This window comes from Lissotriton helveticus, chromosome 3_1, assembly GCF_964261635.1.
Source record: "Lissotriton helveticus chromosome 3_1, aLisHel1.1, whole genome shotgun sequence".
Classification (NCBI taxonomy): Eukaryota; Metazoa; Chordata; class Amphibia; order Caudata; family Salamandridae; genus Lissotriton; species Lissotriton helveticus.
In genome coordinates this window covers 950,360,613-950,375,626 of record NC_136061.1, presented here as the reverse complement: position 1 = coordinate 950,375,626, position 15,014 = coordinate 950,360,613, and the positions used below count along the sequence as shown (strand labels likewise).

Below are 15,014 nucleotides of genomic sequence, written 5' to 3'. Positions count from 1 at the left end.
CAGAGGCGTAGTGCAGAGGCGTAGTGCGTAGTGCAGAGGCGTAGTGCAGAGGCGTAGTGCGTAGTGCAGAGGCGTAGTGCGTAGTGCAGAGGCGTAGTGCGTAGTGCAGAGGCGTAGTGCGTAGTGCAGAGGCGTAGTGCGTAGTGCAGAGGCGTAGTGCGTAGTGCAGAGGCGTAGTGCAGAGTGCAGAGTGCAGAGGCGTAGTGCAGAGTGCAGAGGCGTAGTGCAGAGTGCAGAGGCATAGTGCAGAGGCATAGTGCAGAGGCGTAGTGCAGAGGCGTAGTGCAGAGGCGTAGTGCAGAGGCGTAGTGCAGAGGCGTAGTGCAGAGTGCGTAGTGCAGAGGCGTAGTGCGTAGTGCAGAGGCGTAGTGCAGAGGCGTAGTGCAGAGGCGTAGTGCAGAGGCGTAGTGCAGAGGCGTAGTGCAGAGGCGTAGTGCAGAGGCGTAGTGCAGAGGCGTAGTGCAGAGGCGTAGTGCAGAGGCGTAGTGCAGAGGCGTAGTGCAGAGGCGTAGTGCAGAGGCGTAGTGCAGAGGCGTAGTGCAGAGGCGTAGTGCAGAGGCGTAGTGCAGAGGCGTAGTGCAGAGGCGTAGTGCAGAGGCGTAGTGCAGAGGCGTAGTGCAGAGTGCAGAGGCGTTGTGCATAGTGCAGAGGCGTAGTGCAGAGTGCAGAGGCGTAGTGCGTAGTGCAGAGGCGTAGTGCGTAGTGCAGAGGCGTAGTGCAGAGGCGTAGTGCAGAGTGCAGAGGCGTAGTGCAGAGGCATAGTGCAGAGTGCAGAGGCGTTGTGCATAGTGCAGAGGCGTAGTGCAGAGTGCAGAGGCGTAGTGCAGAGTGCAGAGGCGTAGTGCGTAGTGCAGAGGCGTAGTGCGTAGTGCAGAGGCGTAGTGCGTAGTGCAGAGGCGTAGTGCAGAGGCGTAGTGCAGAGTGCAGAGGCGTAGTGCAGAGTGCAGAGGCGTAGTGCGTAGTGCAGAGGCGTAGTGCATAGTGCAGAGGCGTAGTGCATAGTGCAGAGGCGTAGTGCAGAGGCGTAGTGCAGAGGCGTAGTGCAGAGGCGTAGTGCAGAGGCGTAGTGCAGAGGCGTAGTGCAGAGGCGTAGTGTGTAGTGCAGAGTGCAGAGGCGTAGTGCGTAGTGCAGAGGCGTAGTGTGTAGTGCAGAGTGCAGAGGCGTAATGCGTAGTGCAGAGGCGTAGTGCAGAGTGCAGAGGCATAGTGCAGAGGCGTAGTGCAGAGGCGTAGTGCAGAGGCGTAGTGCAGAGGCGTAGTGCAGAGGCGTAGTGCAGAGGCGTAGTGCAGAGGCGTAGTGCAGAGGCGTAGTGCAGAGGCGTAGTGCAGAGGCGTAGTGCGAAGTGCAGAGGCGTAGTGCAGAGGCGTAGTGCAGAGGCGTAGTGCAGAGTGCAGAGGCGTAGTGCGTAGTGCAGAGGCGTAGTGCGTAGTGCAGAGGCGTAGTGCGTAGTGCAGAGGCGTAGTGCGTAGTGCAGAGGCGTAGTGCGTAGTGCAGAGGCGTAGTGCGTAGTGCAGAGGCGTAGTGCGTAGTGCAGAGGCGTAGTGCGTAGTGCAGAGGCGTAGTGCGTAGTGCAGAGGCGTAGTGCGTAGTGCAGAGGCGTAGTGCATAGTGCAGAGTGCAGAGGCGTAGTGCATAGTGCAGAGTGCAGAGGCGTAGTGCATAGTGCAGAGTGCAGAGGCGTAGTGCAGAGGCGTAGTGCAGAGGCGTAGTGCAGAGGCGTAGTGCAGAGGCGTAGTGCAGAGTGCAGAGGCGTAGTGCAGAGTGCAGAGGCGTAGTGCAGAGTGCAGAGGCGTAGTGCAGAGTGCAGAGGCGTAGTGCAGAGTGCAGAGGCGTAGTGCGTAGTGCAGAGTGCAGAGGCGTAGTGCGTAGTGCAGAGGCGTAGTGCGTAGTGCAGAGGCGTAGTGCAGAGTGCAGAGGCGTAGTGCAGAGTGCAGAGGCGTAGTGCAGAGTGCAGAGGCGTAGTGCAGAGGCGTAGTGCAGAGTGCAGAGGCGTAGTGCAGAGTGCAGAGGCGTAGTGCAGAGTGCAGAGGCGTAGTGCAGAGGCGTAGTGCGTAGTGCAGAGGCGTAGTGCGTAGTGCAGAGGCGTAGTGCAGAGGCGTAGTGCGTAGTGCAGAGGCGTAGTGCAGAGTGCAGAGGCGTAGTGCAGAGGCGTAGTGCAGAGGCGTAGTGCAGAGGCATAGTGCAGAGTGCAGAGGCGTAGTGAGTAGTGCAGAGTGCAGAGGCGTAGTGCAGAGGCGTAGTGCAGAGGCGTAGTGCAGAGGCGTAGTGCAGAGTGCGTAGTGCAGAGTGCGTAGTGCAGAGGCGTAGTGCAGAGGCATAGTGCAGAGGCATAGTGCAGAGGCATAGTGCAGAGGCATAGTGCAGAGGCATAGTGCAGAGGCATAGTGCAGAGGCATAGTGCAGAGGCATAGTGCAGAGGCATAGTGCAGAGGCATAGTGCAGAGGCATAGTGCAGAGGCATAGTGCAGAGGCATAGTGCAGAGGCATAGTGCAGAGGCATAGTGCAGAGGCATAGTGCAGAGGCATAGTGCAGAGGCATAGTGCAGAGGCATAGTGCAGAGGCATAGTGCAGAGGCAGAGTGCAGAGGCAGAGTGCAGAGGCGTAGTGCAGAGGCGTAGTGCAGAGGCGTAGTGCAGAGGCGTAGTGCAGAGGCGTAGTGCAGAGGCGTAGTGCAGAGGCGTAGTGCAGAGGCGTAGTGCAGAGGCGTAGTGCAGAGGCGTAGTGCAGAGGCGTAGTGCAGAGGCGTAGTGCAGAGGCGTAGTGCAGAGGCGTAGTGCAGAGGCGTAGTGCAGAGGCGTAGTGCAGAGGCGTAGTGCAGAGGCGTAGTGCAGAGGCGTAGTGCAGAGGCGTAGTGCAGAGGCGTAGTGCAGAGGCGTAGTGCAGAGGCGTAGTGCAGAGTGCAGAGGCGTTGTGCATAGTGCAGAGGCGTAGTGCGTAGTGCAGAGGCGTAGTGCGTAGTGCAGAGGCGTAGTGCGTAGTGCAGAGGCGTAGTGCGTAGTGCAGAGGCGTAGTGCGTAGTGCAGAGGCAGAGTGCAGAGGCATAGTGCAGAGTGCAGAGGCGTAGTGCAGAGTGCAGAGGCGTAGTGCAGAGTGCAGAGGCGTAGTGCAGAGTGCAGAGGCGTAGTGCAGAGGCGTAGTGCAGAGTGCAGAGGCGTAGTGCAGAGTGCAGAGGCGTAGTGCAGAGTGCAGAGGCGTAGTGCAGAGTGCAGAGGCATAGTGCGTAGTGCAGAGGCATAGTGCGTAGTGCAGAGGCGTAGTGCAGAGGCGTAGTGCGTAGTGCAGAGGCGTAGTGTGTAGTGCAGAGTGCAGAGGCGTAGTGCGTAGTGCAGAGGCGTAGTGCGTAGTGCAGAGGCGTAGTGCAGAGTGCAGAGGCGTAGTGCAGAGTGCAGAGGCGTAGTGCAGAGTGCAGAGGCGTAGTGCAGAGTGCAGAGGTGTAGTGCAGAGTGCAGAGGCGTAGTGCAGAGGCGTAGTGCGTAGTGCAGAGGCGTAGTGCAGAGGCGTAGTGCGTAGTGCAGAGGCGTAGTGCGTAGTGCAGAGGCGTAGTGCGTAGTGCAGAGGCGTAGTGCGTAGTGCAGAGTGCAGAGGCGTAGTGCAGAGGCATAGTGCAGAGTGCAGAGGCATAGTGCAGAGTGCAGAGGCGTAGTGCAGAGTGCAGAGGCGTAGTGCGTAGTGCAGAGGCGTAGTGCGTAGTGCAGAGGCGTAGTGCAGAGGCGTAGTGCAGAGGCGTAGTGCAGAGGCGTAGTGCAGAGGCGTAGTGCAGAGGCGTAGTGCAGAGGCGTAGTGCAGAGGCGTAGTGCAGAGGCGTAGTGCAGAGGCGTAGTGCAGAGGCGTAGTGCAGAGGCGTAGTGCAGAGGTGTAGTGCGTAGTGCAGAGGTGTAGTGCGTAGTGCAGAGGCGTAGTGCAGAGGCGTAGTGCAGAGGCGTAGTGCAGAGGCGTAGTGCGTAGTGCAGAGGCGTAGTGCGTAGTGCAGAGGCGTAGTGCGTAGTGCAGAGGCGTAGTGCGTAGTGCAGAGGCGTAGTGCGTAGTGCAGAGGCGTAGTGCGTAGTGCAGAGGCGTAGTGCGTAGTGCAGAGGCGTAGTGCGTAGTGCAGAGGCGTGGTGCGTAGTGCAGAGGCGTGGTGCGTAGTGCAGAGGCGTGGTGCGTAGTGCAGAGGCATGGTGCGTAGTGCGTAGTGCAGAGGCGTAGTGCGTAGTGCAGAGGCGTAGTGCAGAGGCGTATTGCAGAGGCGTAGTGCGTAGTGCAGAGGCGTAGTGCGTAGTGCAGAGGCGTGGTGCGTAGTGCAGAGGCGTAGTGCGTAGTGCAGAGGCGTAGTGCAGAGTGCAGAGGCGTAGTGCAGAGGCATAGTGCGTAGTGCAGAGGCGTAGTGTGTAGTGCAGAGGCGTAGTGCGTAGTGCAGAGGCGTAGTGCAGAGTGCAGAGGCGTAGTGCAGAGGCATAGTGCGTAGTGCAGAGGCGTAGTGTGTAGTGCAGAGGCGTAGTGCAGAGACGTAGTGCGTAGTGCAGAGACGTAGTGCGTAGTGCAGAGGCGTAGTGCGTAGTGCAGAGGCGTGGTGCGTAGTGCAGAGGCGTGGTGCGTAGTGCAGAGGCGTGGTGCGTAGTGCAGAGGCGTAGTGCAGAGTGCAGAGGCGTAGTGCGTAGTGCAGAGGCGTAGTGCGTAGTGCAGAGGCGTAGTGCAGAGGCGTAGTGCAGAGGCGTAGTGCGTAGTGCAGAGGCGTAGTGCGTAGTGCAGAGGCGTAGTGCGTAGTGCAGAGGCGTAGTGCGTAGTGCAGAGGCGTAGTGCGTAGTGCAGAGTGAAGCCAATGCATATCTACAGGCTAGTGAAGCCAATGCATATCTACAGGCTAGCAATGACAGTGCATATCTACAGGCTTTTGAAGCCAATGCATATCTACAGGCTAGCGATGACAGTGCATATCTACAGGCTCGCGATGACAGTGCATATCTACAGGCTAGCGATGACAGAGCATATCTACAGGCTAGCGATGACAGTGCATAACTACAGGCTAGTGAAGCCAATGCATATCTACAGGCTAGCGATGACAGAGCATATCTACAGGCTAGCGATGACAGTGCATATCTACAGGCTAGCGAAGCCAATGCATATCTACAGGCTAGCGATAACAGTGCATTTCTACAGGCTTGCGATGACAGTGCATATCTACAGGCTAGCGATGACAGTGCATATCTACAGGCTAGTGAAGCCAATGCATATCTACAGGCTAGCGATGACAGTGCATATCTACAGGCTAGCAATGACAGAGCATATCTACAGGCTAGCGATGACAGTGCATATCTACAGGCTAGCGAAGTCAGTGCATATCTACAGGCTATCGATGACAGTGCATATCTACAGGCTAGCGATGACAGAGCATATCTACAGGCTAGCGATGACAGTGCATAGCTACAGGCTAGCGATGACCGTGCATAGCTACAGGCTAGCGATGACCGTGCATAGCTACAGGCTAGCGATGACAGTGCATAGCTACAGGCTAGCGATGACAGTGCATAGCTACAGGCTAGCGATGACAGTGCATATCTACAGGCTAGCAATGACAGAGCATATCTACAGGCTAGCGATGACAGAGCATATCTACAGGCTAGCGATGACAGTGCATATCTACAGGCTTTTGAAGCCAATGCATATCTACAGGCTAGCGATGACAGTGCATATCTACAGGCTAGCGATGACAGTGCATATCTACAGGCTAGCGATGACGAACAAGTTACTTACCTTCGGTAACGATATATCTGTAAGAAACAGTAGTTAGTATTAGATTCCTTACCTTAGAATATCCCCAGGCGTCAGTCTGGATCCGGAAACTTTTGCGTAGCAGTACCCCTGCGCGTCGGTAGGCGTCGTCTGCAGGCGTCCCCTGCGGCTCCGCGTCGTCGGCGTCGTGCGCCGTGATGACGTCGCTGGAGTATATAGACGCCGCCTCCGCGCGCTGACGTCAGTTCTTTGCACACAGCTTTTCCGCGCCAGAACACGCAGAGCCATGTGAGAACCAACACTGGTGCCATTTGAAACTAGGGCCCTGAAAGGGATGTCCTTAACCCTAGGTATCAGTTCGCAGAACGGGGAGGACGGGCGGGGCGGTAAGGAATCTAATACTAACTACTGTTTCTTACAGATATATCGTTACCGAAGGTAAGTAACTTGTTCATCTGAAAGAAACAGGTTAGTATTAGATTCCTTACCTTAGAATAGATACCCCAGCAATACCAACCCCGGTGGTGGGTCTGCGAACCAATACAACCTACACCAGAAAGTCCTGGAGGACCGAACGGCCAAAGAAGCCATCCCTCCGGACTTGACTGTCCAGGCAGTAGTGCCTCGCAAAGGTGTGCAGCGAGGCCCACGTGGCCGCCTGGCAAATGTCCTGCAAAGGGACTCCCCGGCCCAGGGCAGTAGTAGCCGCCGTGGCCCGAGTGGAATGGGCCCGCAGCCCAACAGGAGGCTCCTTCCGAGCCAAAGAGTAGCATGCTTTGATGCACAGGACGACCCACCGAGAGATGGTCCGTTTCTGTACCGCCCTTCCCTTCTTCTCACCCACGTAGCCAACAAACAGTTGGTCATCCACCCGGAACTGGCGTGTGCGATCCATATAGAATGAAAGCGCACGTTTTGGGTCCAGACGATGGAGCCGCTCTTCATCCTTTGAAGGATGCGGAGGCGGGAAGAAGGAGGGCAAGGTGATGGACTGCCCAATGTGAAAAGCAGAGACTACCTTGGGCAGGAAAGAAGGTCTAGTCCGAAGAACCACCTTATCAGGATGAACAGACAAGAAAGGAGGTTGAATAGAAAGAGCCTGGAGCTCACTCACTCTCCTGGCAGAGGTGATGGCTACCAGGAAGGCCGTCTTTAAGGTGAGAAGACGGAGAGGACAGGAATGAAGGGGCTCAAAGGGAGCGCACATCAGGAAAGTCAAAACCAGGTTCAAGTCCCACTGAGGCATCACGAACGGAGTTGGAGGATACATGTGCGTGATGCCCTTTAAGAATCTTAACACAATAGGGGACTTGAACAAAGATGGCTGATCAGGTAGCCTCAAGAAGGCGGAAAGGGCAGAAAGATAGCCCTTGATAGTGCCCAGAGCAGAGCCCTGCTGGGCAAGGGAAAGGAGGAAGAGGAGAACCTCAGACAGAGGGGCAGAAAGGGGATCCACAGCCTTTGCTGTGCACCATGCCACAAATCTGTTCCACCGGCAGGCGTATACCGACTTTGTGGAGGGACGCCTGGCTGCCAGAATGACATCACAGACTTCAGGAGGCAAGTCAAATGGCCTCAACTGTCGCCGCTCAATCTCCACGCATGGAGGTGGAGACTGGACAGGTTCGGGTGGAGGACCGTCCCCTGCTGCTGCGACAGAAGGTCCTCCTGAAGGGGCAGGCGGATCGAGGGACCGACTGTCATGCTGAGTAGCTCGGGATACCAGTACCTTCGAGCCCAGTCCGGAGCCACAAGGATAACTTGGGCCCGGTCGCGCCTGATCTTCTTCAGCACTCTGGGCAGAAGTGGTATAGGCGGAAAGGCGTACAACAGACCGCAACTCCACTCGCGCCGAAAGGCGTCGCCGAGCGAGTGCCGTCTTGGAAACTCCAACGCGCAGAACTGATGACATTGCGCGTTCTCTTCTGTGGCGAATAGATCTAACCAAGGCTCTCCCCATTGCTGAAAGAGGCCTCTCGCCACATCCGAGTTCAGACGCCATTCGTGATCCACCGAGCACCGACGGCTGAGTTCGTCCGCCCTGGCGTTCAGAGAACCTGCCAGGTGTTGAACCGTCAGAGTCACGCCCTGACGTTCCAGCCATTGCCAGAGGCGCAGAGCCTCTTGGCAAAGGGTCCACGACCCCACACCGCCCTGTTTGTTGCAGTACCACATGGCGGTGGTGTTGTCCGTGAACACCTGCACTACACTCCCGATGACAAAGGGGAGGAATGCCTTCAGTGCCAGGCGAATCGCCCGCAGCTCCAACATGTTGATATGGAGCCGGGACTCCGCCGGAGACCAGAGGCCTCTGATCTCCGCCTCTCCCAAGTGGCCACCCCAGCCTTGGAGGGACGCGTCCGTCACAACCACGTGCTCCGGCTGGGGAAGGGAGAGGGATCTGCCCCTGACCCAATCGCGGTCTGTAAGCCACCACTGCAACTGTCTCGCAGTGCCCTCCGAGATCAGGACATGGTCGGATAGGTTGCCCTGATGCTGGGCCCACTGAAACTTCAGGTCCCACTGCAGAGCCCGCATCCGCCATCTGGCGTGATGCACCAGAAGGATGCAGGAGGCCATCAGCCCCAGAAGCCGCAGCGTCAACCTGACCGAAACCCGGGATAACGGCTGAAAGATGGGAATCAGAGCCTGAATATCCCGGACCCGCCGTTCCGGGGGATAAACCCGAAACTGCGCCGAGTCGAGAACCGCTCCGATGAAAAGGAGCTTTTGAGAGGGACACAGGTGTGATTTCAGCACATTGATGGAAAACCCCAACTCGTGCAGGAGGTCTGCCGTCATCTGAAGGTGGTGGACGACTGTCTGGGGCGAGCCCGCCTTCAACAGCCAGTCGTCGAGGTAGGGGAAGACTGAAACCCCTAACCGGCGCAGATGAGCTGCGACCACCGCCATCACTTTCGTGAACACCCGTGGGGCGCTGGTAAGGCCGAAAGGGAGCACGATAAACTGAAAATGCTCGTGGCCTACCGTGAACCGCAGGTAACGCCGGTGGGCCGGCAGGACGGGGATGTGAAAGTACGCATCCTGCAAGTCCAACGCTACCATCCAGTCTTGTGGGTCTAGAGCAGCCAAGACCTGAGCCAAAGTCAACATCTTGAACTTCTCCTTCCGGAGGAAGCCGTTGACGTTCCGTAGATCCAAGATAGGACGAAGGCCTCCCTTGTCCTTCTTGGGTACCAGAAAGTAGTGGGAGTAGCAACCACACCCTACTTCTGGCCCAGGAACGCGCTCGATGGCCCCCTTGGCCAAGAGGGCCGTAACTTCCTCCTGCAGAAGTGTCAAGTGGTCCCCCGACACACGGTGGTTCTGCGGTGGCATGGCTGGAGGAGTGGACTCGAAGGGGAGGGCATAGCCCCTTCGGACAAGCTGCAGCACCCACCTGTCCGATGTTATCGCGCGCCAGCGGGAGTGGTGATGGCGAACCCTGCCACCCACTGGCGTCACGTGAGCCCGAAAGCTCGGACTAGGAAGGCTTGGATGCCGCAGCGGAGGGAGGCGTGGACTGACCACGACGCTGGCCTCTACCGCCACCACGGCGGAAACCACGGGCGCCACCGCGCTGGGGAGCGCTCTGCGCCGCGTGGCTGGCAGCACGTGTGGGACCTCCTCTCCCTTGGCCACGAAAGGGCCGAAACGAACCCGTCTGCAGGCGCTGGGTCTGGGTCGAGAGACCCAAGGACTTGGCCGTGACCCTGGAGTCCTTGAAGCGCTCCAGCGCGTGGTCCGCTTTGTCACCAAACAGGCGACTGCCATCAAATGGCATGTCCATAAGCGTATTTTGGACGTCTGGTGAGAAGTTGGCAGATCTCAGCCAGGCATGGCGACGAATCGCCACCGTAGTGGACATGGCCCGTCCCAGTGAGTCCGTGGTGTCCAGACCACAACGGATCGAGTACCGCGCCGCATCCCGGCCTTCAACAAAGGCCCGGGTGAGCTTGTCCCGCACTTCCTGGGGGCATTGCGGCAAACACTCCTCGACCGTATCCCACAGGGAGTGGGTGTAGCGGCCCAAGAGGCACGCGGTGTTACAAGACCGCAGCCCAGCACTCAAAGAGGAAAACACTTTCTTTCCAAATTGGTCGTACCTCTTTGATTCCCGGTCGGGCGGAGCCGACGGAAATGCGGACTGCGAAGTGGAGGCCTGGATCACCAGACTCTCCGGGGAGGGATGGGTGGACAGGAAGGCAGGGTCGTCCGCGCAGGGACGGTGACGCCTGGCAACGTTCCGGTCAACCGGCGCACCAGAGGCGGGCCTGGACCAGGTGCCCAGAAGGACATCCGTCAGGGCCTCATTAAACGGCAGCAGAGGCTCCTGGGGGCATGACTGCGGTTTAAAAACTTCCGTCAGGATATTCGGTTTGACCTTCGCGACGGGGAGCTCAAGGTGTAAGGCCTTGGCAGCCCTCATCAGGACCACCGAATAGGCAGCACCCGCCTCGGACGCCACAGGGGACGGAGAGACAAACCCAGGGTTGGGCGACTCGTCCAGGCCACTGGCATCACCCAGATCACCTACCCAGTCCACATCGTACTGGCAGGCACGGGATAGAGGGTCCTCAGACCCCTCCCAACCCTCTCCATACTCCTCCTCGTCATACCCATATTCTGGGTCGACGATATAGACATCGGGGTCAACGGGCCCCATCGGCGTCGGGTCCGGCGTCGGCCGACGCCGGTCCGGCTCCGAGTCCGGAGTCGGGGAGGAAAGGGGGGTGGCGCCGCGCGGCGTCGGTGCCGGGGACCCGACGCCGGCCGGAGCCGACGGCGGAGTCGCTGCACCACGCGGGGGCGGTACCACGGGCTGGCCCACAGGAACCGACGCCGGAGAGGCCGGGAGACCAGCCGGCGACGAACCAGAGGGAACCAGCGGCGCCGGGGCCGGAGCCACCGGCGGCGCCGGGGCAGGAGCACCCGAACCGCTCGGGCCCCCAGACGGAACCGACGGGCCCGCAGGCGCCGAAGGCCCCGCCGGAGAAGACCTCGCCCTCATAGCAATGAGGAAGGCCTCGATCTCCTCACGCGACGCGCCTTCCCCAGGGACCGACAGGTGTGGGGTAGACGGCGTCGGCGACCCATGCGGGACCGCGGGGGTGGGGTCACCCGAGCCCCCGGCCGCAGCACGCGGGCGTCGGGGGGAGTCGGGGGTGCGATGGCGACGCCCCGACTTCTTGTGCTTACCTGACGAGCCGGAGGAATGGTGGCGACTCCCGGAGCGCCCATGGCGGCTCCGCGACCGCTCCCTCGACCGCTCCCTCGACCTCCGACCGGACCGGGACCGCTCTCGACGCGGGGCCGACAACCGGAGTTCGAGAAGCTTGCGGGACCGCTCCCGCCTAGCTTTTCCAGTCAAGGCCCGACAGTCGACGCAGGACTCCACGTCGTGGTCCGCGCCCAGACACCGGAGGCAGAGTCGATGGTGGTCGGTGACCGACATCATGCGGTCGCACTCGTCACAACTCTTGAAACCGGGCATCCTACCGGCACCGTAAAGATCAATCAGTTAACAAAAAACTTGGTCAAAAGACCGGAGTACTGCTCTTCGGATCTGCGCTAACTGGCGCGGAAAAAAGAAGAACTGACGTCAGCGCGCGGAGGCGGCGTCTATATACTCCAGCGACGTCATCACGGCGCACGACGCCGACGACGCGGAGCCGCAGGGGACGCCTGCAGACGACGCCTACCGACGCGCAGGGGTACTGCTACGCAAAAGTTTCCGGATCCAGACTGACGCCTGGGGATATTCTAAGGTAAGGAATCTAATACTAACCTGTTTCTTTCAGATAGTGCATATCTACAGGCTAGCGATGACAGTGCATATCTACAGGCTAGCGATGACAGTGCATATCTACAGGCTAGCGATGACAGTGCATATCTACAGGCTAGCGATGACAGAGCATATCTACAGGCTAGCGATGACAGTGCATAACTACAGGCTAGTGAAGTCAATGCATATCTACAGGCTAGCTTTGACAGAGCATATCTACAGGCTAGCGATGACAGTGCATATCTACAGGCTAGCGAAGCCAATGCATATCTACAGGCTAGCGAAGCCAATGCATATCTACAGGCTAGCGATAACAGTGCATATCTACAGGCTAGCGATGACAGAGCATATCTACAGGCTAGCGATGACAGTGCATATCTACAGGCTAGCGATGACAGTGCATATCTACATGCTAGTGAAGCCAATGCATATCTACAGGCTAGCGATGACAGAGCATATCTACAGGCTAGCGATGACAGAGCATATCTACAGGCTAGCGATGACAGCGCATATCTACAGGCTAGCGATGACAGTGCATAACTGCAGGCTAGTGAAGCCAATGCATATCTACAGGTTAGCGATGACATGGCATATCTACTGACTAGCGATGACGGTGCATATCTACAGGCTAGTGAAGCCAATGCATATCTACAGGCTAGCGATGACAGTGCATATCTACAGGCTAGCGATGATAATGCATATCTACAGGCTAGCGACGTCAGCGCATATCTACAGGATAGCAATGACAGCGCATATCTACAGGCTAGCGATGACAGTGCATATCTACAGGCTAGCGATGACGGTGCATACCTACAGGCTAGTGAAGCCAATGCATATCTAGCTAGGCTAGCGATGACAGTGCATATCTACAGGCTAGCGATGACAGAGCATATCTACAGGCTAGCGATGACAGCGCATATCTACAGGCTAGCGATGACAGTGCATAACTACAGGCTAGTGAAGCAAATGCATATTTACAGGTTAGCAATGACAGTGCATATCTACAGGCTAGCGATGACGGTGCATATCTACAGGCTAGTGAAGCCAATGCATATCTACAGGCTAGCAATGACAGTGCATATCTACAGGCTAGCGATGAGAGTGCATATCTACAGGCTAGCTATGATAATGCATATCTACAGGCTAGCGACGACAGCGCATATCTACAGGATAGCAATGACAGCGCATATCTACAGGCTAGCGATGACAGTGCATATCTACAGGCTAGCGATGACGGTGCATACCCACAGGCTAGTGACGCCAATGCATATCTACAGGCTAGCGATGACAGTGCATATCTACAGGCTAGCGATGACAGTGCATAGACTCACAAGGAGACCACAGGCAGCTGAGGTGCAATCTTCTCCCACTCACAAGAACGACATCACAGGCAGCAGCAGTGCAAGCTTCTTACACTCACAAGGAGACCACAGGCAGCAGAGGTGCAAGCTTCTCACACTCACAAGAAGGACATCACAGGCAAGTGGTGCAATATTCGCACACTCACAAGGAGATTACTGGCAGTACACACCACATGAACACACTCCATAACACATAGCAACAATACATTGGCATTTACAATGCCATTAGCTCAAACTCAAATAAATCCGAGCCCGATTGCATTTCTAATGCTTGTTTTTTTTAAAGCAGGTGGAAGATAGAATAGCTTCAAGGTAGACTTAAAAATATCTTCTCTGATAATAAAATCGTTAACTAAGGGGTAGCAGCAGAAACCATGCATTTCCTTCGCAATAGACCATGAAATTGCGTTTTCTTTTTCTGTGGTATAAACCTTATTAAACAAGTCAGTGATGACTGATTCTTGTCCAGTATTTGTTTTCCTCCTCACGTTCCTATTCTCAGAGGGTAGTAGGAAGGCAGCAAAGTAGAAACAGAGGGCAGGGTAAAACCCGTAAAAGTCCTTGACGTTCTTCTACTTAAACCAGGTGGTGTCCTCCATGTCAAGAAGGGACAGGCATGAAGAAGCGCTGCACTGTAAATAGGCAGGGACTGGCATACTTAAGCTGTATGCTTGTAAGGACTGGCACATCCAATTTGGAGGGCGACCGGTGGTAGGTCACTGGTGGGGCTAATTAAGGAGTGCCAGTAAAGTTCAAATAGTTTAAAATAAATTCTTTTTTCTTACTTGTTGTTTAAAATCTTGATTTCTTGATGATCCTTGAAGTTGCAAGCTGTGTAGGTAAGTCCAAACGTCGCCAGATGTAATAAGATGATCTGTAGCCGAGTAGTATTGATTGAAGATAGTTTATTGATGGATTTCATAAAGATCATATAAGTATATTTAAGTCTCTTCTAAGCCCCACCAGGAGTAGCTCTCCTGCTACTCAGCCCTCTCTTCTAACTGTCATCCATCTATCAGGCACACCACACATTCCATATTACCTCACACACTCAACATTCTATCTTTCACCCAGATAGGCTGAGTAGCTAGATAGGTTAATGGAAAAGGCATATGGCATCCAAACCAGGATACTACACAAGGCAAGTTAAAAAATGCGCTACAACCTGGCTCTGAAAGCCCAGGTCTTCAATCTCAATTAGACCACCAAGAGTTGCAGATTCAACAAAGCTATCCTGCTCAGCCCAACTACAGTCTCATTCGCATGTGCAACCTGAGATAGTCCCTTTGGAAAGGTCCTCTGATAACCCTCCTTCTAGTCAAGAAGGTCAAACGCTCCCACAACCCACTCAAAGGGCAACAAGCGACATTCAATCAAGGTCAGAAGCATTAATGACGGAGTCCTCTTTGGATTCAGAATTAAATCTATTTTTACCAATACCAGGTGAGTAATCTAAAGGGAACTCTTCAATAAAAAAAATGCTCATAACTATCTTACAAGAATTACGGGACTTAATCTCTCAATCGCTTGAAATTTCAAAGGTTTCATGTACGGCTGTCTAAGCTTGAGGAAACCCTGTTTAACATCTCTAAAAGGGTCATGGAAGTTGAGAGGCGTGTTTCAGTTCTAGAGGATAATATCGCAGTTATGCAGAAGGAGCTCAATGCGCTAAATAAAAAAAAAGCACCAGATGGAGCTAAAACTTCAAGATCTTGAGAATTAGTAGTCTTGTTGACTTAATACAGCATGGATTACACATTACTGTGTTTGCTAGTATGTGATGTGAACCCAAGTTGCTGGTGTGTTTAACCAGCAATTAGGAGGAGACCACCCCCCGCAGAAGCTACCAAAGGAAATACAGATGGTAGTGTATCCAGTGTCCTGGGATTCTCATCATGTGTATGCTTTTGTAGCAGTTAACACATTATCTCTTACTTATAATAAAAATCATGAATACGTCGCAAATACGTTCCAATCGATGGCAGACAGATTAATCTTATTGGAAATGTACAAAAAAGTTCAGTTGTATAATTATATGGGATAACAAAAGCAATTCTAGTAGGGTCAGCCATGTCCGCACTGGAAGAAACTACCCTGAGGATCATATATTACAAATATTATGTGTATTGGCCCTTGGACCATGACATAAGTAATACA

At 55.4% G+C, this 15,014-nt stretch overlaps 1 protein-coding gene across 5 annotated transcripts in view; it reads right to left on the bottom strand.

The window, feature by feature from the left end:
• UBE2F (ubiquitin conjugating enzyme E2 F (putative)) overlaps nt 1-15,014 on the bottom strand; it is a 1,146,915-nt gene that overhangs the window by 1,025,007 nt on the left and 106,894 nt on the right. The window lies entirely within an intron of this gene.